This window comes from Primulina tabacum, chromosome 1 (genome assembly GCF_025594145.1).
Source record: "Primulina tabacum isolate GXHZ01 chromosome 1, ASM2559414v2, whole genome shotgun sequence".
Lineage (NCBI taxonomy): Eukaryota > Viridiplantae > Streptophyta > Magnoliopsida > Lamiales > Gesneriaceae > Primulina > Primulina tabacum.
In genome coordinates this window covers 26,257,424-26,285,243 of record NC_134550.1, presented here as the reverse complement: position 1 = coordinate 26,285,243, position 27,820 = coordinate 26,257,424, and the positions used below count along the sequence as shown (strand labels likewise).

General features: G+C 37.3%; 1 long non-coding RNA gene across 1 annotated transcript; it reads left to right on the top strand.

The window, feature by feature from the left end:
• Positions 1–459: 459 nt before the first annotated feature.
• LOC142518534 (uncharacterized) lies at positions 460–21,808 on the top strand. Its single transcript, XR_012813571.1, has 3 exons — positions 460–612; positions 21,380–21,422; positions 21,521–21,808. It is a non-coding gene; the product is annotated as an uncharacterized LOC142518534 (long non-coding RNA).
• The last annotated feature ends 6,012 nt before the right edge of the window (positions 21,809–27,820 follow it).

Here is a 27,820-nt window from a genome sequence, read left to right as displayed (position 1 = left end):
GAAGCAAACTTGATATAGGAAGAGCATAATTCTTCTACCCATTCTCGTAACGGATATTAGTTAGACGAATGGTTGCAGCTTTATGTCCCAGAGGGTGGGATCAAATTAGGTTGGATGCGTGAGCTGAGTTGCATGGATGAGGATGTTGCAACTTGTAAACAAAGAAAATTTGACTTAACTTATAAGCCTTTTTTACCCGTAAGAAGAGCTGCATTAGTGGTTATTCAATGCTCAGCAATGCTTTGAATACTTACATTTTAAGATGCATCAACATGCCAATTAATCCAGGGTTCGGTCGACGCTGGCTGTAAGAACACTACCCTTAACCAGCCGATGGATGACACGTGACAAGTATTTTCTGTTTTTTAAAAAAATTCATGAATTTGTTTTTGTTTATAATTATTTGTGAATTTTGGAAAACCCAATCATGGTTTATTTTAATAAATACCAAAATTTATTCAGTCCGCATAAGTTTTCAGATCTAAAAATTGAGGACTCCATTTTCACGATTTCTCACCTCAAGCGCAGAAGAATTCGACGAATACTCATACTCTCGAGAAGAAGGGAGTTCTTTCCAAAATCCGAGTTAGCTTTTCTACCTTCGAATTCTATGTCTGTCTTTGTAATTTTATGCTTTTTTTTTCTACTTGTTTACAAGATTTAGTCTCTCATGTTTGTTTTTTCTTTCCTTGATGGATATATGTTCGATAGTCTAGTTCTGATACGTCCATTACTCGTTTTTTTTAAAAAGTACTAATTTTTTTTTTTTACAAATTCAGTCGAAATAAGATATACATATATACATACTTTTTCAAAAAAAAATACTTTGCACCATTTAAAAATGAAACCATCAACTATATTTGAAAATTCATAGGAAAGAGTTCAAAACATAAAATCGCTAAACGTTTGCCAATCCTAACTTAGCAGTATTTGAAAACAAAACTAACTCTAACACCCTCTCAAAAACCAATCAAAAGCATAATAACAGTCGTAAAAATATTTAACATAAACTTTAAATCATAAATGTTGAAAACTAGCGCTGGTCCTCGGGTTATGTGCACCTTCAGTTCAACAAGATCAACCATCAGGTCCCTCAACAACATCAACATCATGCTCACCTGCATCGATCACACCTAGTGAGTCTATTGACTCAGCAAACCATAACCATAAGAACAAGTAATACGTATACAATCACATGCAACAGTGAAAATACTTTAACTTAACATAACATTTCATGAACATGCATACACATAAACATTTTCATTTTATCATAAACATATTCCATTTCATCATATACGTATATGTTTTCCTTTTCGTTGAATTCAGATCGTTAATTGTGACTTTCGTATTAGCTGAAGGTTGATGGATCCATCTACGTGTAACCACAGTACTGGGCGGCGGGGACATCAACGACACTCTCACCCGTCAACTGAGCCTTGGCCTTACATATCATCGTATCATCATATTAATCACAATCACTTCACCTCCTCTAACGTTTCATATTTCATCACTTATAAAAATTCATGCATATATATAAATCATTTTTCTTTTACACCAAGCATGCAACACGTCTTTTAGCATTAACGTTACATCATAAAATTTCATAAACACTTAAAATAAACATATTAACATATTTTACACCATTCAGGGCACTGCCACGATGTTTACTATTTTTTCAGAGTAAAATAACCGTTTTACCCCTAGACGTAAAATTTCTCGATTTTGACTTTTTCTTACTTTCATTGACACTAGACCATTCCAAATAATTATTTAAGTTTAAATTAATTTTCCTATATTTTTATTTAGTTTAAATTCGTGGCTTTTTAGTTATTTCATAATTATTAATTCGTAGTACGTTTTAAACCCGAATTATTTAAACTTTAATATTTTCTTTCCAAATTTTAAACATAGAATTTTTATACCTAAACTACCCTTGTGAACCATGATTCGACCCCCGTGGACCATGGTTTGACCCTTAGCCTTTAAAACCCTAAAAACGGAACCATCCCTAGCAAACCATCGAGCCATCTCACGTTTTCTTTGAGTCGAGCCTAAGCCACCCCGAGCCAAGTCCTTCCCAGACCAACTGAGGACCCAACTGACCAGCCATGACCCCATGACCTAGCCCCTAACCCGCTGCAATCCTCCTGCACGCAACAAGAAGTTGCGCGAGCCCTACGTCCTTGCGCTCAAGCCTCCTAACTCCACTAGGACTCCTCGCCTAGGCCACCACCCAAGCCCTCACCCTCTGGACCAACCCTGGACCTCTCTCTGACCTAGCCTAGACCATCCCTGACCACCCTGGCCAAGCCAATACCCTTCCCGCACAGCAGCCTCTCCCGTTTTGGCTCGGGAAGAGTCCTAGCTTGCTTGGACCCCTTCCCAGCCGCTGTGCTCGAGTCCTAGCATGGCTAGGACTCTTTCTCTCACTCAACCACGCTTGATCCAAGCCCTGGTCAAGCCCTGATCGAGCCATGCATGGTTAAACCCTTAACGGTGACCCTAGTGCATCAACAAGCTTCAATTCGATCAAGCTCGGTTCCTGTTCTTGTGCAGCCTCTAAACCATGGCCTAGGGACGTTTAAACACAATTAAAATCTTCCTTTTTTGTGTCCCTATGATGGCAGCCCCTTCATGCAATAAACGTCAAGTTTTGGAACAAAAATTCATACCTTATTCACATATATTTTCATAAAACGAAAATAATCAAAAAAGAATCATGTTTTTCATGCAAACAATAATCAAACACATATTATGGCGTGATAGATGAGAAAAAAAAGATTTATGGCATGCCTTTGGGTATATTACGTAAAAAGTACGTTGAGATGCGAATAATGGCGATGAACGACCTTGGCTGAATTTTTCCTTCAGAAAAACCGATGCTTCCTTGCTGAAGTTACGTGTGTGCGTGTGTATTGAGGGGAGGAAAAGATTTTTGTGGTTTAGGGGAAGTGGGCCGTGAGTTATAAGGCTTTGTGGTAGGGTTTATGAGCTTATTTCATTTAATAAAAGGTGTAGAGTAAATTTGGGTCTATTAGCATGGTATACTAGGCCCATTAAGCCCACTAGTGCATATTTAAAATATTTTATTTAGGAGAATTAGTGAAATTATTAGCCGAGTTCTCGAAAAATTAATATTATAGTCGAAAATCGAATATGTTAAAACTTATGTATCGGCGTATAAAATCACCTCAAAACTCCTCATTTAAAAAAATATCATATAGCATCAACATAATTTTAAATAATTGAAAACAATTATTTAATAAAAATATTTTTCTTTTTTTCAGCCCTCGATCTCCGTTCCTCGATCGCATTTCGAATAACCTTTAAAAATACAGTTTTATGCATTCTAGTAGAAAAATTCTATTTTAATATGTAATCACGCATATCACAATTAATTCATGCCATTAAAATCATTTAATTAGTAATTTTCTATTTTCCTAGATTTGCATGCAGTTGGATTACGTCGTCTTATTTTTGGACCTTACAGTTCGTCCCTCCCTTAAATGAAATTCCATCCAGTAATTTTCTATTTTCCTAGATTTGCATGCAGTTGGATTATGTCGTCTTATTTTTGGACCTTACAGTTCGTCCCTCCCTTAAATGAAATTTCGTCCTCGAAATTAGAACTTATCGAATAACTCCGGGTAGCGACTCCTCATGTCCATCTCAGTCTCTCAAGTAGCTTCTTCCTCCGAGTGATTTAACCACTTGACTTTGACCATTGGAATAACCTTGTTTCGTAGTATTCGTTCTTGTCTTCCTAGGATTTGTGTAGGTCTTTTTTCATATGACATATATGGAGTCAACTGCAGAGGCTCATAGTTTAGTATATGTGAGGGGTTCTACATGTACTTTCGCAGCATCGAAATGTGGAAAACATTATGCACTCCGGCTAGCATCGGTGGTAATGCCACTCTATAGGCTAGTATCCCAACCTTTTCCAAAATCTAAAATGGCCCAATGTATCTCGGAATGAGCTTTCCTTTCTTGCTAAATCTCATAACACCCTTCATAGGTGCTATTTTCACAAACACATGGTCACCAACGGCAAGCTCTAACTCCCTTCGACGCTTATCGGCATAAATTTTCTGTCGACTCTATGCAGTTTTCATCCTATCCCAAATCTTAACTACTAACTCGACAGTGTGCTTGATCAAATCCGGTCCAAACTCTCCTCGTTCACGAACCTCGTCCCAATGTATGGGTGATCTACATTTCCTCCCATATAGTGTCTCGTATGGAGTCATCCCTATTGATGATTGATAGCTATTATTGTAGGTAAACTCCACTAGAGGTAATTTAGACTCCCAACTTCCTCGGAAATCGATCACACATGGTCGAAGTTGATCCTCCAATATTTGAATAACTCTTTCAGACATACCATCGGTTTGAGGATGGAATCTTGTACTGAATAATAATTTAGTTCCGATTGCTGCATGCAGATTCTTCCAAAAAGATGATGTAAATCTCGGGTCTCTGTCAGAAACAATAGATACAGGAATCCCATGCAGACGAACTATCTCTCGAATATACAAATCGGCATACTGTGTCATAGTGAATGTCGTTTTGATAGGTAGAAAATGCGCTGATTTTGTAAGACGATCCAATATCACCCATATAGCATTAAATCTCTTGATAGTCCTCGGTAATCCCACGACAAAGTCCATAGTGATATTTTCCCATTTATACTCGGGAATAGGAAGTGACTTAAGTTTCCTTGGTGGCCTCTGATGCTCTGCTTTTACTAGTTGACATGTCAAACATTGGGATACAAATCGCAAAATATCACGCTTCATACCCGGCCACCAATATAATAATTGCAAATCTTTATACATCTTTATACTTCCAGGATGAATGGAGTACGGAGTATCATCAGCTTATTTCATAACGACTTCCCTCAAAGAATTGCCACTAGGAACCCATAGTCGATCTCGGTACCACACTATGCCATCCTCTTCAGAATACAGCTTCCGACCCTTGGCTTCATCTCTTGACCTCCAATTTTGCAATTTCTCGTCAGTAGACTGCCCCTCATGGATCCTATCCCTCAAAGTCGATTGTACTGTCATAGTGGCAAGATTAGGGGCCTCGCCCCTAGCATATACCGCAAGCTCAAATCGCTGAATCTTGGACTGCAGAGGTCTCTGAAGTGATAAATGAGTAATAATTGTTGTCTTCCTACTCAATGCGTCTGCTACTACATTAGCTTTTCTCGGATGGTAGCTAATATCACAGTTATAGTCTTTCACCAACTCTAACCATCTTCGTTGTCTCATATTCAACTCTTTTTGTGTGAATAAATATCTCAAACTTTTATGGTCAGTGAAAATCTTGCACTTCTCTCCATACAAGTAATGTCTCCAAATCTGTAATGCAAAAATGACTGCTACAAGCTCAAGGTAATGTGTGGGGTAATTATTCTCATGCACTTTCAACTGTCTCGAAGAATAAGTTATAACTCGGTCATTTTGTATCAAAACTGTGCCCAAACCGAGTTTAGAAGCGTCGGTATACAGAACATACTCTCCTTCCTCCGATGGCATCGATAATACTAGCGCTGAGATCAAATCTTGCTTCAACTTGTCAAAACTTTGTTGGCACTCGGATCCCCATATAAACATTGCATTCTTCTTTGTCAAGGCGGTCAAGGGTACTGTAATGGATGAGAATCCTTGAATAAACTTTCGATAATAGCCAGTTTGTCCCAAGAAATGATGTGGCCTAAGAACGCCATTCTCTCAAGCCAAAACTCGCACTTGCTGAACTTTGCATATAGCTTCCTATCTTGCAGTAATTGCAGTGTTGTCCTCAAATGCCGACAGTGCTCCTCTCTACTCTTGGAGTAGATCAAAATATCATCAATAAAAACGATCACGAATTGATCCAGATACGACTAAAATACGCGATTCATGAGATCCATGAAGATCGCTGGCGCATTGGTCAGACCGAACGGCATGACCATAAATTCATAATGCCCATAACGAGTTATGAACGTTGTCTTATGAACATCCGCCTCTTTCACTTTCAACTGATGGTAACCAGAACAAAGATCTATATTTGAGAATACCGATGCTCCTTGTAATTGATCAAATAGGTCTTCGATTCTTGGTGGAGGATATTTATTCTTGATTGTGACCTTATTCAGCTCTCTATAGTCGATGCAAAGTCGCATACTACCATCCTTCTTCTTCACAAAAAATACTGGCGCGTCCCATGGAGAACAGCTAGGGCGAACAAAGCCCTTGTCTAATAATTCTTTGATTTGATCTTTTTTTTCTTTCATTTCGGCGGGCGCTAGACGGTAGGGTGCTTTAGAAATAGATACAGTGCCCGGTATTAACTCAATTGAAAATTCCACCTCATGGTCCAGTGGAATGCCAGAGACGTCCTTCGGAAAGACGCTAGAAAAATCTCTGACGATATCAACATCCTCTAGCTTCCGACTGTCGGGAACATGTGCTGAAGTAAAACATGCTAGATAAGCTTGGCATCCTCTATTAAAAAGCTTCTTTGCACACATGCAAGAGATAATGTGTGACATTTGCTTGTTCCTTGCTGCCTCAAATATAAAAATCTTCCCACTAGACGGTCGAATAGACACTATCCTCTGCTGAAAATATATTGAAGCTCCATTTGCTGTCAGCCAATCCATGCCAAGTATAATGTCAAATTTAGGCATTGGAAATACGATAAGATCTGCTCGAACCACATCTTTATATAAACGAAGCTCCAGATTCTTCATTATGCTTGATGTGATTTGATCACCAGAAGGAATAGAAACTTTGAATCCCTATCCCATATCATCAGGTATAATGTACAGTCGCTTGGTGAATGTATCAGATATAATTGAGTGTGTAGCTCCCGAATCCAGCAATGCGTAGGTAGCTACACCTTGGACGAATATCCTTCTTGCGACGAATATGCTGTTAAATTCATTCGTGTTGAAGCTTAAGAAAATTTCTATCATTATTTTCCCAAAATTCTTAAAATTTAGTGATTGGACCCTATTAATTCTAGGAAAAATTGCAATTTAAACCTTCAAGTTTCTGAAATTTGCATTTTAGTCCCCAAAAATTTTGAAAGTTGCTATATGACCCCTTAAATTTTCGAAATTTCGATTTTTCGGTCCCTGAAATTTCGAAAATTTCATTTTGGTCCTTAGAATTTTCGGAAATTGCATTTTGGTCCTAGAATTTTCAGAAATTGCTTTTTGGTCCTTAAGTTTCGATTATTTTCAATTTAGTCCCTCCAATTTTCGAAAGTTTCTAATCATGCCCTTGGTTTTGATTTTTTTTTTTTGTATCAATTTTAAGCCCTAAAACTTTCATTTGGAAATGCTTTCCTTCTTTGCATAATTAAGGCTCAAAATCAAGTTCAATTCCTAAGGTTTCCACTATCATTTCTTAATTCCAACTAAGGTAGAGCATGTAACCTAATTTTCACTAGGTTATCCTTAATCCCAAATCAATTCTGGTACCAAATTTAACATTTAATGCAATAAATGAAACAAAAAACCTTAAATAACTAGGTTACCGGTGATAAGGGTCGTGTCTGGCTCCTCTTCAGCCTCCTCGGCATGCATAACATAAGCTCTTCCCACTGTAAGTTCTTTATTCTTTGGGCAATCCGCAACTTTATGTCCTTCCTCCTTACTCTGAAGCACCTAAAAGTTCCTCACATTCATTTTCCATAATGTAAGCGATTGCACTCCTTGCACAGTGGTCCCTCTGCAGGTTTCGGTGCTCCAGGTTGTGGTGGTTTTGGTGGTCCTGGCTTGTTTACTTGTCTTTGGGGTTTTTGCTGCCCTTGAGCTCTAGGGGGTCCCATGTATGGCTTCTTATTCGACTGAGAATTCTGCTGGTTTTGTTGTCTTTTGCGCTGCATCTCAAAATCAATATCTTTCTGTAATGCCCGAATTTTGAAAAAAATAAAATTGTGGCAGTAGTTGTGATGGTTTATGGCTTTACGTTATGGTATGAATGGCAATTAATGTTATAGAATTGAATAGATAATGGATGGGTAGAATCAAAGGTTGAATTTGAGCTAAATAGGTAATGGAAGTGCAGAAACGGTATGAAAAATGTGGCAGTAGTTGTGGTTTTTAGCATAATGTTTTGTATATTGATCCAATTGATGTGAGGCCACTTTCATTAGAAAGATAAGACATAAGGCTATAACTTTTTATTTTGAGTTTTGGTCAAATAATTAGGAAAGCGAGCCAAAAGCGCCCCGAAGTGTGTCGTGCGTATCGTCGTTCCTACAATGACACATGTTGGGAGATTGAGCATAACGTTTTACTCAGACCTCCAAATTACATGAGGCGAATTGGAGATACAAGCCAAGACATAGGGCTACAACTTTCTAGTTTACCACTTTCGCAAATTCTGAAGTTAAAAATGCGTTTTGGACAGAATACTGCGCGTCCCTGCGCCAGATCCCGCGCGATGGCGCGTCCATTGCTGAAATTTTGGTGTTTGGGCACTATGGTGCGCGCCCCTGCGCCAAAACACGCGCCATGGTGCCCAGCACTTGTACAAAAAACGTGTTTTGAGGTTTGGATGGTATATATTAGATTGGGGAATGATTTTTGTATCATTTCTTCTCATCCTCATTTCTCTCCATCAGTTTAGAGCTAGGGTTCCTCATTTCTCCTTTAATCCAATTTCTTCCAAGACATTAATCTTTTGATTGAAGCCTTAATCTTTGCTTGGAGATTAGAAGTTCTTCTCCTCAAGAGTTTAGAAGCAAGGTAAGAAAGATTATTTCCTTGGGTTAGTGATTGAAGGGAAAACAATGGGTTGTTTGGTTTGAGTGTTGAGGTAAAGTTGTTAATATAATGATTGATGGTATTGTATGTATTGATATTTTGGAAAAGAAATGGAATTGTAGAGGAGCTAACTCTTTAGCACGCACGTCACGTGTTTGACAAAATGATTCAATGAATGTTTTTATGTCATATTACGGTTAAGAAATGATATGGATTCCTTCTTTACACAATTGTTGGGATATGAGTTTTCTTGAATATCCAAATTGCGGATCTTGATTCGAAGCATTATTGAATTAATTATGAATTTTGTACAGAAATTGCTCTGTTTTGATAAAGGATCCGAGTTATTGAGTTATAGTAGAATTCAGAGGTTCAAGACTTCTCACCTACACATTTCGATCTTCTTTTTGTAATATTTGAAAGGTATGTTACGGTCGGTAACATACGAGGTAAAAGTATCATTTTTATTTTAGATTGAAAAATTTATGGCTTGATGAAATACTTGTGATTTTTGATGATTGATCTTTTGAGATGAGCTTATTATGATATTGACTTGATGAGATTGAAATGCATAATTGCATTGCATATTGAGCCACTTTTCGATTCAGATTTGATATGGCGGAGGTCGCCTTGATATATTGATTTGTTTGACGTATGGGGCTATAGTTGAGTTGGCATAGTGTATGCGGAGGTCGCTGCTATGGCATTGCATTATATTGTATCTTTATGGATTTATATGAACTATTTTGAAAATTAAATTCTCATATGTTATTGATTGTATCATACTGGGTTTATACTCAACGGCACGTCGACTACCTCTTGTTTTCATGTGCTTGACGGTAGGTGAGGCGAGGCTTGGGATGTCAGAGTCCAGTTCCAAGCGAGGAGATACGAGTTAGAGTGGGATTCTCGGGTCTTAGGAGCTATTTGATGATGTTTGGATTACTTTTGTTCACTAGTTATTTTGACATGTTGAAAATTATATTTCAAACATTTGAGACATTTAAATTATTCTGACGATGTTTATGTCAGTTTCTGAACAAAAAATTATATATTTTATTAAATCCTTTGGTTTGATACATTTAAGTATTAGATATTGGACCCGGGGCCCCACATTAGGTGGTATCAGAGCGTATGATATTTGGGAACAGGGTAGATCGAGTCAGTTCGAATTGCTTGATCATGTGATATATTTTCTAGCATTTTCACTGTGTCGTAATGTGAAATACATGATCATAATTGAGATACTCTATTGTTGAGCTATATTCGAGATTTTTTAGATTATCGAGTCTCGAGAGTCAGAGATGATTGATACAAGATTGAGATGATTATGATATTGTGATTTATCTATGTTTGATCTATTGTATATCAGACATGGCTACTCGTGGTAGAGGTCGTGGTAGACCTAGACAGAACATACCAGTGACACAAGATCAGGGTAGTGCTACTCATACTCAGATGGATATAACTCCGACTCCGATGGAGATACTGTTAGCCAGATTTCAGTCTTTGCACCCACCGATGTTGAAGGGTACCGAGAATGCATTAGAGTGTGAGAACTGGTTGGAGAATATGGATCAATTATTTGAATATCTTGAGTATCCAGATGATCGTAGAATCAAATTAGTTGTTCATTAGTTATTGGATGTTGCTAAGAGTTGGTGGATCATGACAAAGAAAGCTTTAGAGGGTCGAGGTACGATTGTTACCTGGGATATTTTTAAATCTGAATTTTATCAGCGTTTCTTTCCTATCTCTTACAGGAAAGATAGGGGAACCGAGTTTGCAAATTTAAAGCAGGGAAATCTGAATATTGAGGACTATGTTGCTAAGTTCTCGAATTTACTGAGATTTGCTCCTCATGTAGCATCCGATGAAGAAGCTAAGGCTGATCACTTCATAAATGGTCTTAATCCTGATATCTTTACCCTGGTTAATACTGGAAGGCCTAACACTTTTGCTGAGGCTCTTGATAGAGCAAAGGGAGCTGAAACTGGAATCAATAGGCAGAGAGGTTCTCAGTATTCGCAACGACCCCAACAGCCACAGTTCCGACAGCAGTTCAGACAGGGTAATAGTGGCAACATAAGAGAGCAGTTTAGGGCTAGAGGGAAGCAATTTAAGAGGCATGGCAGTAATTTTTCGAATTCTAGTGGATCGAGACAGCCTGGTTCAGTTCAGAGTACTGGTTATTCAGGCACAACTTGTGGTCAGTGTGGTGGTAGAAATTATACCGATCAGTGTAGAGGAATCTCAGAAGCTTGCCACTTGTGTAACCATGTGGGACACTATGCTCGAGTGTGTCCTAATCGTGGCAGTGAAATATCTCAGAGTGGGGGATCATCAAGACAGACACCTCACCAGAATCTTCAGAACCCTACAATTCATTCTTATCAGCAATCAAACCGGTCAGATCAGAACAAACAGAGTGGTGGCCACAGGGTAGGACATCCACCTAGACAGCAGGCTCGAGTTTTTGCACTCACTGAGGATGAGGCACATCATGCTCCAGATAATGTCATTGCAGGTAATTGTTTTCTCTCAGGTTATCCTGCTTATGTTTTGATGGATACGGGTGCATCACATACTTTCATATCTGAGCACTTTGTCACATTGCATTCGTTGCATTCTATACCATTATCATCTACCTTATCTATTTATACTCCACTGGGCAAAGTGATGAGGTCAGCTGAAATGATAAGTGGTTGTGAATTTTGTTATGAGGATAATGTCATTGAGCTTGATTGTATTATATTGGAGATGTCTGATTTTGACTGCATAGTTGGTATTGACATGTTGACAAGATACAGGGCTACTGTAGATTGTTTTCGGAAAATTGTTAAGTTTAGGCCTGATATGACAGATCACTGGACATTCTATGTTAAAGGTTCTCGAGCTAAGATTCCTTTGATATCTGTTTTGTCCATGACTCGTTTGTTGCAGAAAGGAGCCGTATGTTTCTTGGTTTATGCTATTGATATTTCAAGGTCAGTACCTAAATTGGCAGATATTCCAATTGTTAGTGAATTTTCAGATGTATTTCCAGATGAAATTCCAGGATTTCCTCCAGTCCGAGAGGTTGAGTTCAACATTGAGTTGATGCCAGGTACACAGCCTATTTCTAGAGCTCCTTATAGGATGGCGCCAATTGAACTGAAGGAACTAAAGGAACATCTTGAGGATCTATTGGCTAAAGGATATATAAGACCAAGTGTTTCACCTTGGGGTGCTCCGATTTTATTCGTGAAGAAGAAATATGGGTCTATTAGACTTTGTGTCGATTATAGACAGTTGAATAAAGCCACAATAAAGAATAAGTATCCACTGCCAAGGATTGATGATCTCTTTGACCAGTTGCAGGGTTCTTCAGTATATTCTAAGATTGATTTAAGATCCGGATATCATCAATTAAGAATTAGAGAGACAGATGTGCCTAAGACTGCTTTTCGTACCAGGTATGAGCATTTTGAATTTTTGGTTATGCCTTTTGGGTTGACCAACGCACCTGTGGTATTTATGGATTTGATGAACCGTGTGTTTCAACGATATATAGATCAATTTGTTGTGATCTTCATTGATGATATTCTTATTTATTCAAAATCTGAAATTGAGCATGTCGAACACTTGAGAGTTGTACTGCAGATTTTGAGAACTGAAAATTTGTATGCTAAATTATCCAAATGCGAGTTTTGGTTGGATAGAGTGGTATTCCTTGGACATGTGATTTCGAGTGGTGATATATCAGTTGATCTGAGTAAAGTTGAGGCAGTCATCAATTGGTCTAGACCGACATCAGTTCCTGAGGTACGTAGTTTTATGGGTTTGGCAGGCTATTATCGCAGATTTATTGAAGGATTCTCACAGATTGCGAGGCCAATTACCCAGCTGACACAAAAGAATGTACCATTTATTTGGTCGTAAGCATGTGAGGCTAGTTTTGTTGAACTTAAGCATAGATTGACTAGTGCTCCAGTTCTGACTATTCCATCAGGTGTAGGAGGATTTACAGTGCACACTGATGCTTCACATCAAGGACTGGGTTGTGTATTAATGCAGCATGGCCGTGTGGTTGCCTATGCTTCACGACAGTTGAAGCCACATGAGTCTAGATACCCAGTGCATGACTTGGAACTAGCAGCAGTGGTTTTTGCCTTAAAGATTTGGCGTCACTACTTGTATGGGGAGAAATTTGTGATATTCACTGATCATAAGAGTTTGAAATATCTCTTTTCACAAGAAGAGTTGAACATGAGACAGAGGCGTTGGTTAGATTTGTTGAAAGTCTATGATTGCGAAATAAAATATTATCCAGGAAAGTCTAATACAACAGCCGATGCTTTGAGCAGAAAAGTATGTAATATGTCCTTGATCACTAGCAGTGTATCTGATTTAGTATAAGAATGTTGTCTTTATGGTTTGGATTTTGTGGTAGATACTCAACCTGTAAGAGTATTTATGATTCAGGCAGAACCCGAGTTGTTTGTCAAAATTAGAGAGGCCCAAAAGTTAGATCAAAGCATTCAAAAATCAGTTGAACTTGTCAAATCAGGACATCAATCAGAATTTCAGGTCAATAATGAGGGTATTTTGTTTGTGAATGATCGTATTGTAGTTCCTAATATTTCAGAGTTGAGGATACAGATTTTGCGTGATGCTCATTGCAGTAAGTTCAGTGTACACCCTGGAAGTAAAAAGATGTACAATGATTTGAACAAACAATTTTGGTGGAAAAAAATGAAATCTGACATAGCAGAATTTGTATCTCGTTGTTTGAATTGTCAACAAGTGAAAGCAGAAAGAAAGCGACCAGGAGGTCTTTTGCACAGCCTTAAAGTTCCAGAATGGAAGTGGGATCATATCACCATGGACTTTGTCACGAAATTGCCGAGGTCGTCGAGGGGTTGCGATGCAATTTGGGTTATCGTTGACAGATTAACCAAGTTTTCGTGTTTCATTCCTTATCAGATGACATATAGGCATGATCAGATGGTCAGATTGTACATCAGATAAGTTTTGAAATTGTATGGTGTTCTTAAGTCAATTGTATCAGATCGTGATCCCAGATTTTCTTCTCATTTTTGGCAGAGTTTACAAGAGGCCCTTGGTACTCGTTTGCAAATTTGAGTACAGCATATCATCCTCAAACAGACGGACAGTCAGAACGTACTATTCAGACATTAAAGGATATGCTGAGAGCTGTAGTGATGGATTTTGGTATTGGTTGGCAGGATTCGTTACCACTTGTCGAGTTTTCTTATAACAATAGTTATTAAGTGAGCATTGGAATGTCACCATTTGAAACACTATATGGCAGGAAGTGTCGATCTCCTCTGTATTGGGACGATTTATCTGAAGCACCAATTGTAGGACCTGATATGATAAGAGATATGACAGAGAAGGTGAAATTGATTCAGAGTCGTATGAGAGCTGCTCAGAATAGACAGGCTAAGTATGCGAACATCAGGAGACGGCCGTTGACTTTTGAGAAAGGTGACAGAGTTTTTCTGAAAATATCTCCTTTTCGTGGTACAGTTAGATTTGAAAAGAAGGGTAAATTATCACCGAGATTCATAGGTCCGTGTGAGATTTTGGAACGTGTTGGTGATTTGGCTTATAGATTAGCTCTTCCTCCTGCGTTATCAGGTGTTCATGATGTTTTTCATGTGTCCATGTTGAGAAAATATCATACAGATTCTTCTCATGTACTTCCACCCGATGAAGTTGAGTTAGATCAGAATTTGAGCTACATTGAGAGACCGATTAAAATTCTAGATAGAAAAGATAAGCAACTCAGAAATAAATTGATACCGTTGATTAAAGTACAGTGGAACAGACATGGTGTCGAAGAGGCAACTTGGGAATTAGAAGATAAAATGAGACATAAATATCCAGAGTTATTCAAATGAAGTACGCTTCTATTCTCGGTTTTATTTTCAGTATTGATCATTACATCTTAGACTTGAAAGAGATGATTGATTTCGAGGACGAAATCAATTTTTAGAGGGGAGGAATTGTAATGCCCGAATTTTGAAAAAAATAAAATTGTGGCAGTAGTTGTGATGGTCTATGGCTTTACGTTATGGTATGAATGGCAATGAATGTTATAGAATTGAATAGATAATAGATGGGTAGAATCAAAGGTTGAATTTGAGCTAAATAGGTAATGGAAGTGCAGAAACGGTATGAAAAATGTGGCAGTAGTTGTGGTTTTTAGTATAATGTTTTGTATATTGATCCAATTGATGTGAGGCCACTTTAATTAGAAAGATAAGACATAAGGCTATAACTTTCTTATTTTGAGTTTTGGTCAAATCATTAGGAAAGACGAGCCAAAAGCGCCCCGAAGTGTGTCGTGCTTATCGTCGTTCCTACAATGACATATGATGGGAGATTGAGCATAACTTTTTACTGAAACCTCCAAATGACATGATGCCAATTGGAGATGCAAGCCAAGACATAGGGCTACAACTTTCTAGTTTACCACTTTCGCAAATTCTGAAGTTAAAAATGCGTTTTGGACAGAATACGACGCGTCCCTGCGCCAGATCCCGTGCGATGGCCCGCCCATTGCTGAAATTTTGATGTTTGGGCAGTATGGTGCGCGCCCCTGCGCCAAAACACGCGCCATGGCGCCCAGCACTTGTACAAAAAACGTGTTTTGAGGTTTGGATGGTATATATTAAATTGGGGAATGATTTTTGTATCATTATTTCTCATCCTCATTTCTCTCCATCGGTTTAGAGCTAGGGTTCCTCATTTCTCCTTCAATCCAATTTCTTCCAAGACATTAATCTTTTGATTGAAGCCTTAATCTTTGCTTGGAGATTAGAAGTTCTTCTCCTCAAAAGTTTAGAAGCAAGGTAAGAAAGCTTATTTCCTTGGGTTAGTGATTGAAGGGAAAACAATGGGTTGTTTGGTTTGACTGTTGAGGTAAAGTTGTTAATATAATGATTGATGGTATTGTATGTATTGATATTTTGGAAAAGAAATGGAATTGTAGAGGAGCTAACTCTTTAGCACGCATGTCACGTGTTTGACAAAATGATTCAATGAATGTTTTTATGTCATATTACGGTTAAGAAATGATATGGATTCCTTCTTTACACAATTGTTGGGATATGAGTTTTCTTGAATATCCAAATTGCGGATCTTGATTCGAAGCATTATTGAATTAATTATGAATTTTGTACAGAAATTGCTCTGTTTTGATAAAGGATCCGAGTTATTGAGTTATAGTAGAATTCAGAGGTTCAAGACTTCTCACCTACACATTTCGATCTTGTTTTTGTAATATTTGAAAGGTATGTTACGGTCGGTAACATACGAGGTAAAAGTATCATTTTTATTTTAGATTGAAAAATTTATGGCTTGATGAAATACTTGTGATTTTTGATGATTGATCTTTTGAGATGAGCTTATTATGATATTGACTTGATGAGATTGAAATGCATCATTGCATTGCATATTGAGCCACTTTTCGATTCAGATTTGATATGGTGGAGGTCGCCTTGATATATTGATTTGTTTGACGTATGGGGCTATAGTTGAGTTGGCATAGTGTATGCGGAGGTCGCTGCTATGGCCTGAACACTCTCTATAGGTGCACCATAGTCCTGGGATTGTAGAACACAGCACCCCACCCCGAGCGGATGAGTCGGTGGATGATGCTGGGTGATTCTATTCTCTTGGGTACCCTATGACCAGATGATTCACTTGATCTTGAAATTTATTGATAGCCCACAGCTTCTGATCATGCATTGCATTATATTGCATCTTTATGGATTTATATGAACTATTTTGAAAATTAAATTCTCATATGTTATTGATTGTATCATACTGGGTTTATACTCAACGGCACGTCGGCTACCTCTTGTTTTCATGTGCTTGACGGTAGGTGAGGCGAGGCTTGGTATGCCAGAGTCCAGTTCCAGGCGAGGAGATACGAGTTAGAGTGGGATTCTCGGGTCTTAGGAGCTATTTGATGATGTTTGGATTACTTTTGTTCACTAGTTATTTTGACATGTTGAAAATTATACTTCAAACATTTGAGACATTTAAATTATTCTGACGATATTTATGTCAGTTTGTGAACAAGATATTATATATTTTATTAAATCATTTGGTTTGATACATTTAAGTATTAGATATCGGACCCGGGGCCCCACACTTTCAAAGCTAGCTCGGCTTGAAATGCATAGACAGTAGCAACAACATAATCCATGGGTCACATCATCATCACGTCACGACGTATAGTAGGTCGTAGACCATCCAAAAAGTGTTTAAGCTTTTCAGCAGCATCCCTAGCAATGAGGGGCACAAAGTGACAGACCCTATAAAACTTTCTCACAAACTCAGCCATAGTAGTATCTCCCTGACGGAGCTCTCCTCAAGCCTCCTCGGACGTCAGCAGTGAAGTACTTCTCATAGAATATTTCCTTGAATCGAGTCCAAGTAAGAGTAGAGAGATTAATACCATGTTCAGCTCCTTCCCACCATAGAGAAGCATCATCCCAAAATATGTAAGTAGCACACCTCACGCGATCAGCATTCCCCATATTCAGATAGCGAAAATGCACCTCAAATGATCGAATCCAACCCTCAGCAGCAAATAGGTCAGTGGTGTCAGAAAATTCCTTCGTCCCTAGCCTCCGGAACTGATCATAGACGTCGTGATGTGTCCTAAGAGCCTGCTAAAACTGCTGCTCAAAGAAACGAGTCATGCCCTCCAGTGCACGTGTAGCAGCATCCACATTAGGAGGCGGGGGTGCATTAACATGACGATCCTCAACATTCTCGGCTTGCTTATCGGTACTAGGTGCGCGTCTAGGAGACATTATATCTGAACGTTTTTCAAATTCCTAAATGTAACAAACATGCATTTAAATCTAAGTTTTATAATCATACAGCATATACTAATCCATTTTTTTATCAATTTTAAGCATATATAACTTTTATCCTCGTAAAGCTATTAAACATGCAACGTAAACATATAATCCATGTAATTGTGCAGGTATCATCATAAAAATCATATAAAGCAATTAAACTTACAGATTGAGGCTTGACGAGTGAGCTTTCCGAAACTGATGGTGGCACAACCCTTAGCAGGAACATTGCTCTGATACCAACTGAAACGTCAACCACTACTCGTTTTTCTTAAAAAGTACTATTTTTTGTTTTCACAAATTCGGCCGAAATAAGATATACATATATACATATTTTTTTAAAATAATTTGCACCATTTAAAAATGAACCATCAACTATATTTGAAAATTCAAAGGAAAGAGTTCAAAACAAAAAATCGTCAAACGTTTGCCAATCCTAACTTAGAAATATTTCAAAATAAAGTTAACTCTAACATCCTATCAAAAACCACTCAAAAGCATAATAACAGTCGTAAAAATCTTTAACATAAACTTTAAATTATAAATGCGAAAAACTGGAACTGGTCCTCGGGTTATGTGCACCTTCAGTCCAGCAAGATCAATCATCAAGTCCCTCAACAACATCAACATCATGCAATCACCTGCATCGATCACACCTAATGAGTCTTTTGACTCAACAAACCATAACCATAATAACGAGTAATAAGTATACAATCACAAGCAACAATAAAAATACTTTTACTTAACATAACATTTCATGAACATTTATAAACATAAACATTTTCATTATATCATAAACATATTCCATTTCATCATATACGTATACGTTTTCCTTTTCGTTGAATTCAGATCGCTAATTGTGACTTTCGTATTAGCTGAAGGTCGATGGATCCATCTACGTGTAACCACAATACTGGGCGACGGGAACATTAGGGACACTCTCACTGTCAATTGAGCCTTGGCCTTACATATCATCGTATCATCGTATTAGTCACAATCACTTCACCTCATCTAACGTTTCATATTTTCATCACTTATAAAAATTCATGCATATATATAAAAATCATTTTTCTTTTAAATCAAGCATGCAACACGTCTTTGAGCATTAATGTTTCATCATAAACTTCCATAAACATTTAAAATAAATATATTAATATATTTTACAGTATTCAGGCACTGCCATGACGTTTACTATTTTTCCATTGTAAAATGACCGTTTTACCCCTAGACGTAAAATTTCTCGATTTTGACTTTTTCTTACTTTCATCGACACTAGGCCATCCCAAATAATTATTTAAATCTAAATTAATTTTCTTATATTTTTATTTAGCTTAAATTCGTGACTTTTTAGTTATTTCGTAATTATTAATTCGTAGTGCGTTTTAAACCCGAATTATTTAAACTTTAATATTTTCTTTCCAAATTTTATAAACTTTTTATACCTAAACTACCCTCGTGAACCATGATTCGACCCCCGTGGACCATGGTTTGACCCTTAGCCATAAAACCCTAAAAATCGAACCATCCCTTGCAAACCCTCGAGCCATCTCACGTTTTCTTCGAGCCGAGCCGAACCCGAGCCACTCTGAGCCAAGTCGTTCCCAGACCAACTGAGGACCCTACTTACCAGACATGACCCCATGATCCAGCCCCTATCCCGCTGCAATCCTCTTGCATGCAACAAGAAGCTTCGCGAGCCCTACGTCCTTGCGCTCAAGACTCCTAACTCCACTAGGACTCCTCGCCCAGGCCATCACCCTCACCCTCTCCCTTTAGACCAACCCTGGACCTCTCTGTGACCTAGCATAGACCATCCCTGACCACCTTGGCCGAGCCAATACCCTTCACGGACAGCAGCCTCTCCCATTTTGGCTCGGGAAGAGTCTTAGCTTGCTTGGACCCCTTCCCAGCCATTGTGCTCGAGCTAGGACTCTTCCTCACACTCAAACACGCCTGACCCGAGCCCTGGTCAAGCCCTGGTCGAGCCATGCATGGTTAAACCCTTAACCGTGACCCTAGTGCATCAACAAGCTTCAATTCGATCAAGCTCGGTTCCTGTTCTTGTGCAGCCTCTAAACCAAGGCCTAGGGACGTTTAAACACCCTTAAAATCTTCCCTTTTTGTGCCCTATGATGAGAGCCCCTTCATGCAATAACACGTCAAGTTTTGGAACCAAAATTCATTCCTTATTCACATATATTTGCATAAAACGAAAATATTCAAAAAAGAATAATGTTTTTCATGCAAACAATAATCAAACACATATTAGGTTGTGATAGATGAGAAAAGAAACATTTATGGCGTGTCTTTGCGTATATTAGCGTGAAAATACGTTGAGATGTGAAGAACGGCGACGAACGACCTTGGCTGAATTTTTCCTTCAGAAAAACCGATGCTTCCTTCCTGAAGATACATGTGTGCGTGTGTTTTGAGGGGAGGAAAAGAGTTGTATGGTTTAGGGGAAGTGGGGCATGAGTTATAAGGCTTTGGGATAGAGTTTATGGGCTTATTTAATTTAATAAAAGGTGTAGAGTAAACTTGGGACCATTAGTATGGTATACTAGGCTCATTAAGCCCATTAGTGTATATTTAAAATATTTCATTTAAGAGAGTTCGTGAAATTATTAGTCGAGTTCTCGAAAAATTCATATTTTAGCCAAAAATCGAATACCGTTAAAATTTACGTCTCGGCGTATAAAATCACCTCAAAACTCTTCATTTTTAAAAATATCATATAGCATCAACCTTATTTTAAATAAGTGAAAAAAATTATTTAATAAAATTTTTTTTTCCTTTTTCAGCCATCGGTCTCCGTTTCCTCGATCGCATTTCGAATAACCTTTAAAATATATTTTTATGCATTCTAGTAGAAAAATTCTATTTTAACATGTAATAATGCATATCACAATTAATTCATGCCATTAAAATCATTTAATTAGTCATTTTCCATTTTCATAGATTTGCATGGAGTTGGATTATGTCGTCTTATTTTTAGACCTTACATGTTCTATTTTGTTCTACTGCTGTGATATATGTTCGATGGTGTAGTTCTATTTTGTTCTACTGCTGTGATATATGTTCGATGGTGTAGTTCTATTTTGTTCTTCTTTGTTTATTTTCATGTTGTGCACTGATGGTAGGAGTTGGTTCTATGCTGTATCTACTTGTTTACAAGATTTAGTTTCTCATGTTTGTCTTTTCCTCCCTTGTATACTTATTTTCAAAGATAGGAGTCGGTTCTGTTTGGTATCTTCTCCGCACCGATTCCGACGAAGGCTAACATTCCAACGAAGGCCACAAGCACAAAACTCCATTTACGTAAATTGTGTTTTCAACTTGAAACGACACCGAAGTGTATAGTAATATATATGACATGATTACTTGACCATCAAAGATGACCACGTTTACATCTTTACAAAATTGAAAAGCTATTGAAGTGTATCACAAAAAATGTCGGATTATATTTTGAGTCCTTATTTGTTGACTAGTGTCTCTCCATCTATTGAACTTGGATCTCAATCTTAAGTTTTGTGGCTTGTTGTAATGTAGTTATGTCAGCAATTTTTTACTGCACTAGTCTCATTTAATTGTATACGCAGCATTTATGTACATGATTGATTTTTAATGTATATGTTTTCCCCCAATACTTATTGTCAAAATTTATTTACAAGATGTTCATTGTATAAGATCTGAAATATATGTTGTGACTTTCTATTTTTTGTTGCAGTAAAACAGAAAAACACTTTGGCATACCTCTATTTTCGTTAATGGTGAGCGCCTTCGTTTTTTTTTTTTTTATTTTTTCTGTTAATTATTTTATTTTTTTGTGTAAAATTTTTAATGTTATTTTATTTTTCTTGTGATATAGGGAAAAACATATGTAGTTTTCATTGGGCGTAAACCTGGTGTATATGAGACTTGGGAAGAGGCACAAAAACAAGTTAATAAATTTAGCGGTGCGTCTCACAGGTCATTCTCCTCTAGGGATGATGTATTAAAAGCTTTTGGTTCGTATATGGACAATCAAGTTGCAGCTTCTTCCTCTACCCCTAGTGTTAAAGAAACATCGTACGCACCTTCTAGTGCAAGTGCAAGTGTCACTCAAACTTAAAAGATAGTTAAATTGGAAGTTGCACTTGCAAATTTAGTAGAGATGACGGAGCAGATAAAAAAAACAAATTGAATCACTGAAAATTAATAGTGATGATAAAATATTTTATGGCATAATATATGCCATAGACTTTTAATTGATTTATGTATCTTCTAGAATTTTAATGGATTTATCTTGTAACTTTTTAATGGATTCATTAAGGATATTTTTTTCTCAATGCATTCTCCCATTTACATCTCACAACATATCTTCAGTAGTGCTCAATTGTGTAACGCCCCAGATTCGACGATTGTCCTCACTGTACCAAGACGAATCTTTCCAGCGTGCTTATGTTCTAACTCACACGCATCCTGAGAAACTTCCCAGAGGGTCACCCATCCCAAAATTACCTCAAGTCAAGCACGCTTAACTTTAGAGTTCTTATGTGACAAGCTACCGAAAAGAAGATGCACCTTCTTGATATGAGTAGTACATATCAAATCTTTTAAGCCCTCTTCAACTGTACAATCCATTACATTGAACAGTCTCGGAATCCTTCTCATTCCGGTGTGGGATCGGTTCATTCATGTTCCCTCCACTTAGAAGCCTGCCAGGAGCCGCTCATTGTCCGCGCAACCTCAAGGCACCGGCGATCACCTCCCGCCCTCTTCGGCCCCGGGCCTCACATGCCCACCAGCTTCTGTTTGGTTCGTCCCCGAACCACACCGTACTAAGATAGGTCGGCTCTGATACCAACAGTAACGCACCAGATTCGACGACTGTCCTCACTGTACCATGACGGGTCTTTCCAGCGTGCTTATGTCCTCACTCACACGCACCCTGAGAAACTTCCCAGAGGGTCACCCATCCAAAAATTACCCCAAGTCAAGCACGCTTAACTTTAGGTTCTTATGTGACGAGCTACCGAAAAGAAGATGCACCTTCTAGATATGAGTAGTACATATCAAATCTTTTAAGCCCTCTTTAACTGTACAGTCCATTACATTGAACAGTCTCGAAAATCCCTCTCATTCCGGTGTGGGATCGGTTCATTCATGTTCCTTTCACTTAGAAGCCAGCCAGGAGCCGCTCATTGTCCTTGCAACCTCAAGGCACCGGCGATCACCCCCCGCTCTCTTCGGCCCCGGGCCTCACAAAATCATTTCTAGAAAAAGATATGTATTCAAAAGAACAACGTCTACATAGTTTCAAGGCTCGGCTTGCCAAAAAAGGCTCGGCTTGCCAAAAAAACGTTGCATGCTTGGTTTTAAGGAAAAAAAACCAAAAAAACGTTGCATGCAACCAAGTACGCACAAGGCTCGGCTTGCCAAAAAAACCAAGTACGCACAAGGCTCGGCTTGCCAAGGAAACCCTAGCCATCACAACACAAAACCCCACGGCCCCCAACCCAGCCAGCCACGACCCGACTCCAGGCCCTTGAAATCATGACTTCTAACATATACAGCCCTTAAAAATGCATCCATGTCAGCCCCTTACATAAAAGCCAAGAAAAACGTAAGTTATGTATGAAACATTGAATAATTCATGTCAAAACTTTGCAAAAGTATGTTACATGATAGAACCAAGAATTTCTCATGCAACTAAGTATACATCAGGATATAAATGGTGTAAATGATGAGAAAAAGAGATAAAAGGCATGCCTTAACGTTTATACGCTCGAAAACTTTGCGATAGTCGCGTAGGACGTGCACCGGAGATACGGGGGGAGGGGGAGGGAAGTTTTCTTGAAAACCTTTGAAGAATTAGAGATGAGCTTGAAGGAGGCTGCTCCTAACATGAGAATTGCTTCTGGAAAAATGAAGGGGGCGGCAAACTCAATATAAAATAGGTTTAGGGTTTTGTTAATTAAGTTTAAGCCATAAAATAATACACTAATGGGCCCTTAATTAAAAATTAAAGGGTTAAAAGGGTTTTGGGCCCATTAAGCACGAAAATAAACCCGTCAATCTCAATAACACTTCCGAAAAATATTTCGTTAAAGTACGTTTTTGAAAATATTGTCAGAACCTTCAAAAAGTCTCCCGAATCGATAAAATTTGCGTATCGGCTAAAATTATAACCCGGTGGGTAAAAATACCCAACCATCATTTTAAAAAATAATACTTAAAAATAGCTCATATTAAATAATTATTCAATAAAAAAATTTTCCCTGAATATCCCTGGTCTCTGTTCCTCGTTCGAGCGCGAAACACAACTTAAAATCCTAATGCATGAAACTTTAAATAAACCATAAATTAAAAAATAGATTTATGCAATAAACATGCACTTAATACATTAAAACAATTTAATAAAATACAAAAAATTTTAAATAACTTGCATGCATGTGGTTTACGTGAGCCCTCAAATTTTCGGGACGTTACATATGATCTAACAAGCAAACAAATTAACAGACTGATCAATATCAGGGAAATTATTTAGCAAGCACAATTTCAAACAATAACTTGGATACAAAACTCATTTCATTTCGCAATCTCGACCACTAGCACAAACAAACTTTGTAGAATACAAATGACAGCACACCAAAAGTCTGCATAACTATTCAGAAAAATTTTCTTGTTGTGCAATTACAGAGAAATGATAATACAGAAAACAATACATGGCCATGAGTTGCAACATGGTACTACTGAAACTATTGTCTTTCCTTGGTGTGCAATTACAAAAACAAAAAAAACATGAGACTATAACATGAGACTACTGAAACATTGTGCAAAGACAAATGGTCTTCCTTCAATTATCATTACCACGTCCTTGAACAGTACTAAAAAATTAATGAGAATCAATTTATAAAAAAAATTTCAATTTTTTTAAGACAAAATTCCTTACTTGTGATGAATGAGGACCCCCTAACTAATAAGAAAATAAATTCATTTGATCATCTAAATAGAAGTTTGCATTACCTTCTGTATCTTAAACTGAAAAAAATATAACATATAAACATATTTTTCTTCAATAGTGAAAAAAAATAAGTTACCATTTGATTTGGCAACTGAAAAAATGTTGACTCTGTCCAAATATGGAAGGAAATTGCAATAATGTGATTTGAGTGTTGTTGTGATGAAATTTCATAGCTCATTTCTCGTGTGTTGGTATTTTGTGAACTATGTCCCTTTTTTTTTGCTCCTTTAGCACCTAGCAAGTCAAACAAAGCTACAAATTTAGTACAATATGCAAATTCAATAAGCAAAACACTTTAGATAGTATGCAACTTAATTCAATTAAACCACGTAATAAGTATAGTATGCAGCTTCAGTACATCATGAATCAACCATAGTATGCAACTTTGGCAGTAAGTATGAAACTTCAACATATGAAACTTCAATACAACAATTAATTCAATTAAACTATATACTCGACCATCCACACTTACTTGAAAATATGAAAACTTACTTGAAACTTCTGTTTTCTCCTTTATTTTTCCTTATTTTTTTTTGCTCTTAGTATCCCAGTGTCGTGTAATATTAAAATTAATAACTCCTTTGGCTTTAGCAGTAAGTGGGTTACATATGCATACTCCATAACTTCGAACATCATCCCATTGTCTCTCATCATCTACACTTAAATTTGATACAAGGTTGGAGATTTCATCTTTTGTAGTGTCAACCAATCCATATAATATTTTTCTTGACTCCTCATGAGATTTGCTCAGTTGAGTTAGATAATAGGTTGATCTCATTATTTCGTTGACAAACACCACTTCAGATACATGACCAGCACCACCCCTGCCACTTTCGTCAAAGTCAGATGTAACTCTATTTCTTACATTCTTCATCCACCTCTTAAAATATAACATTCAGGTATAACAGTGACATCCATAAAATTAAACACCACCAAAGCATGCTTACACAAAATCCATGTTGTCTCAAACTTAAGAAAACTGCAATTTATTTCATGATTCTGCTTATTGAACACCACATGACGAACCCTTGAGTTTTCATCATGAGATTTTACTTTCATTTGAATCCAATTTCAGTCAATACCAAAATAAGATGGTGATTCAACCAATTTTTCAATTCAATGAATTAATTAATTCAACTTCGAATAGCTTGTATATAGACATCGTATAAGCATTAGTAGCATAAATCAACAATGGATGGTTTTTCAAAATATGTGTGGGATTACCATGGCGACAACGAGTATCTTCAGTCTTCACCCTTTCCTACTAGTTATTTTGAATCTTTGCATAATTCAGCACAAAGTCATACAAAGAACTCATTTTGTTACCTGCATTTTTTAAAACCATATTCGTGACTTCACTTCTCGAAGTAGCCAAAAGTCCCTCACTAAACCTTCCATTCATAAAAGTAATGGACCATTTCTCCTTAAGCTTGTACATCTCATTCAACCATTTATGACCATCCAAATCATATGTTTCAATCATATATTTCCATGTGCTCTCAAGTTCATCTTCAAATTCACAATGATTCATGCATTTATACCACAATTATTTAAAAGTAGAATCACCATTTAAACTCCCAAAGTGTGAAGGAGAATTTTGATTTATATGCCATTGACATAAATGATGATGTGAAAGTGGAAAAATTGTTTCAATGGCATTTATCGTGGCTTGACATTGGTCTAAAAAGATAGTTTGTTGTTGCCGTCCATTCATAGAATCAAGAAATGTTGCAAACAACCATTCATAAGAACTTTGAGTTTAATATGACATAAAGGCCAAGCCAAACAACACATTTTGCATATGGTGATTTATACCAACAAATGGAGCACATGTCAAATTGTACTTATTTGTTCTATATGTTGTATCAATCGACATGACATCACAAAAATATTCATAATCAACCTCTCATCTATAGTCCCTAAAGAAAAAGTTCATCACCCTATCATCATCATCCAATTGAAAATTCTAGTAAAATAATTCTCCTTGTTCGCCTTATTTATAAAATATTGAATAAGTGCAGTGGCATCTCCATTATCAAATTTGATATGTTTTTTCAACTGACTCATATGGTCATATGCATCATTTCTAATAAAACCTAAATTTTGTGGCCCACATGCTTCATTTTCCATAAAAGAACCAACATTAGAGACAGATATTCCAGCATTACCATAGCTTCTAGAGTATACTTTTTTGCATGTGATATATTGTGTGCTAATCTTAGCAAGTGAGTTTGATCAAGTGCAAACATCTCATGTTATGCTCTTCCAAAAATCTACACATTTTTTCTTGTAATCTTCAATTTAGATTTACAATGTGTTCTAATGACCGGATTTTGATAAACTGGAATCCTTTTACTATAAAATTTCTCATCTTTCAAACCTTTACATGAACAATAAAATTCTTTTGATTGAAGTTCATTTGTATGAGAAAAATATCGTTGATCACTCTTCCTCACACTAAATCCCTTGGCATGCACATATTGAAAATACAATAAATAAGCATCTTCAACGCTGTTCACAACCTGCCCCACTTCCAGTTTACTCTCCAAAATATGGACAAAAGAGTTTCATTTTGTACCTCAACATTTCCAGCTTCTTGATTGTAGTCTACTTCCACCTCTTAAAGTGACATTTGATTGTTATATGCCATTTTCAAGCAAGAAACCAACTGGATCAACTAAAAAAAACAAACTAGATGAATTTAAATATTTACTATAACACAAGGCAAATCAACTTGATCTATTGGAATGAAATAAAATTTTACCTGCAAATTGGTCTACTGGAATCAAATAAAAAATCTGATCCTCATAAATCATCCACCATTCTGCCAAGCTGCTTTATACCCCTTCAAGTAAGATGCAATTTACACAATTTGATTCATGCCACATTCAAGTATGAGAAATCAATTTAAGAATAAAAATAAAAAATTAAATGAAAAACAAGTTGATCCCCTATTACGTAATTAACCCACTGATCGTAACATCGGACTCCGAAACCGTCGTGGTGGAGGTACAGTGGTGTTCGTCGGCGTGTTGGCGGTGCGGCGGAAGATTAGTGGGTGGAAGATTCATGTTTTGACTTTTGAGAGAGAAGACGTGAAGCTTGTAAGCCACTGGTTTGTTTAAGAGTGGGATATAAAATTTTGAAATTGAGTCTTAGTTT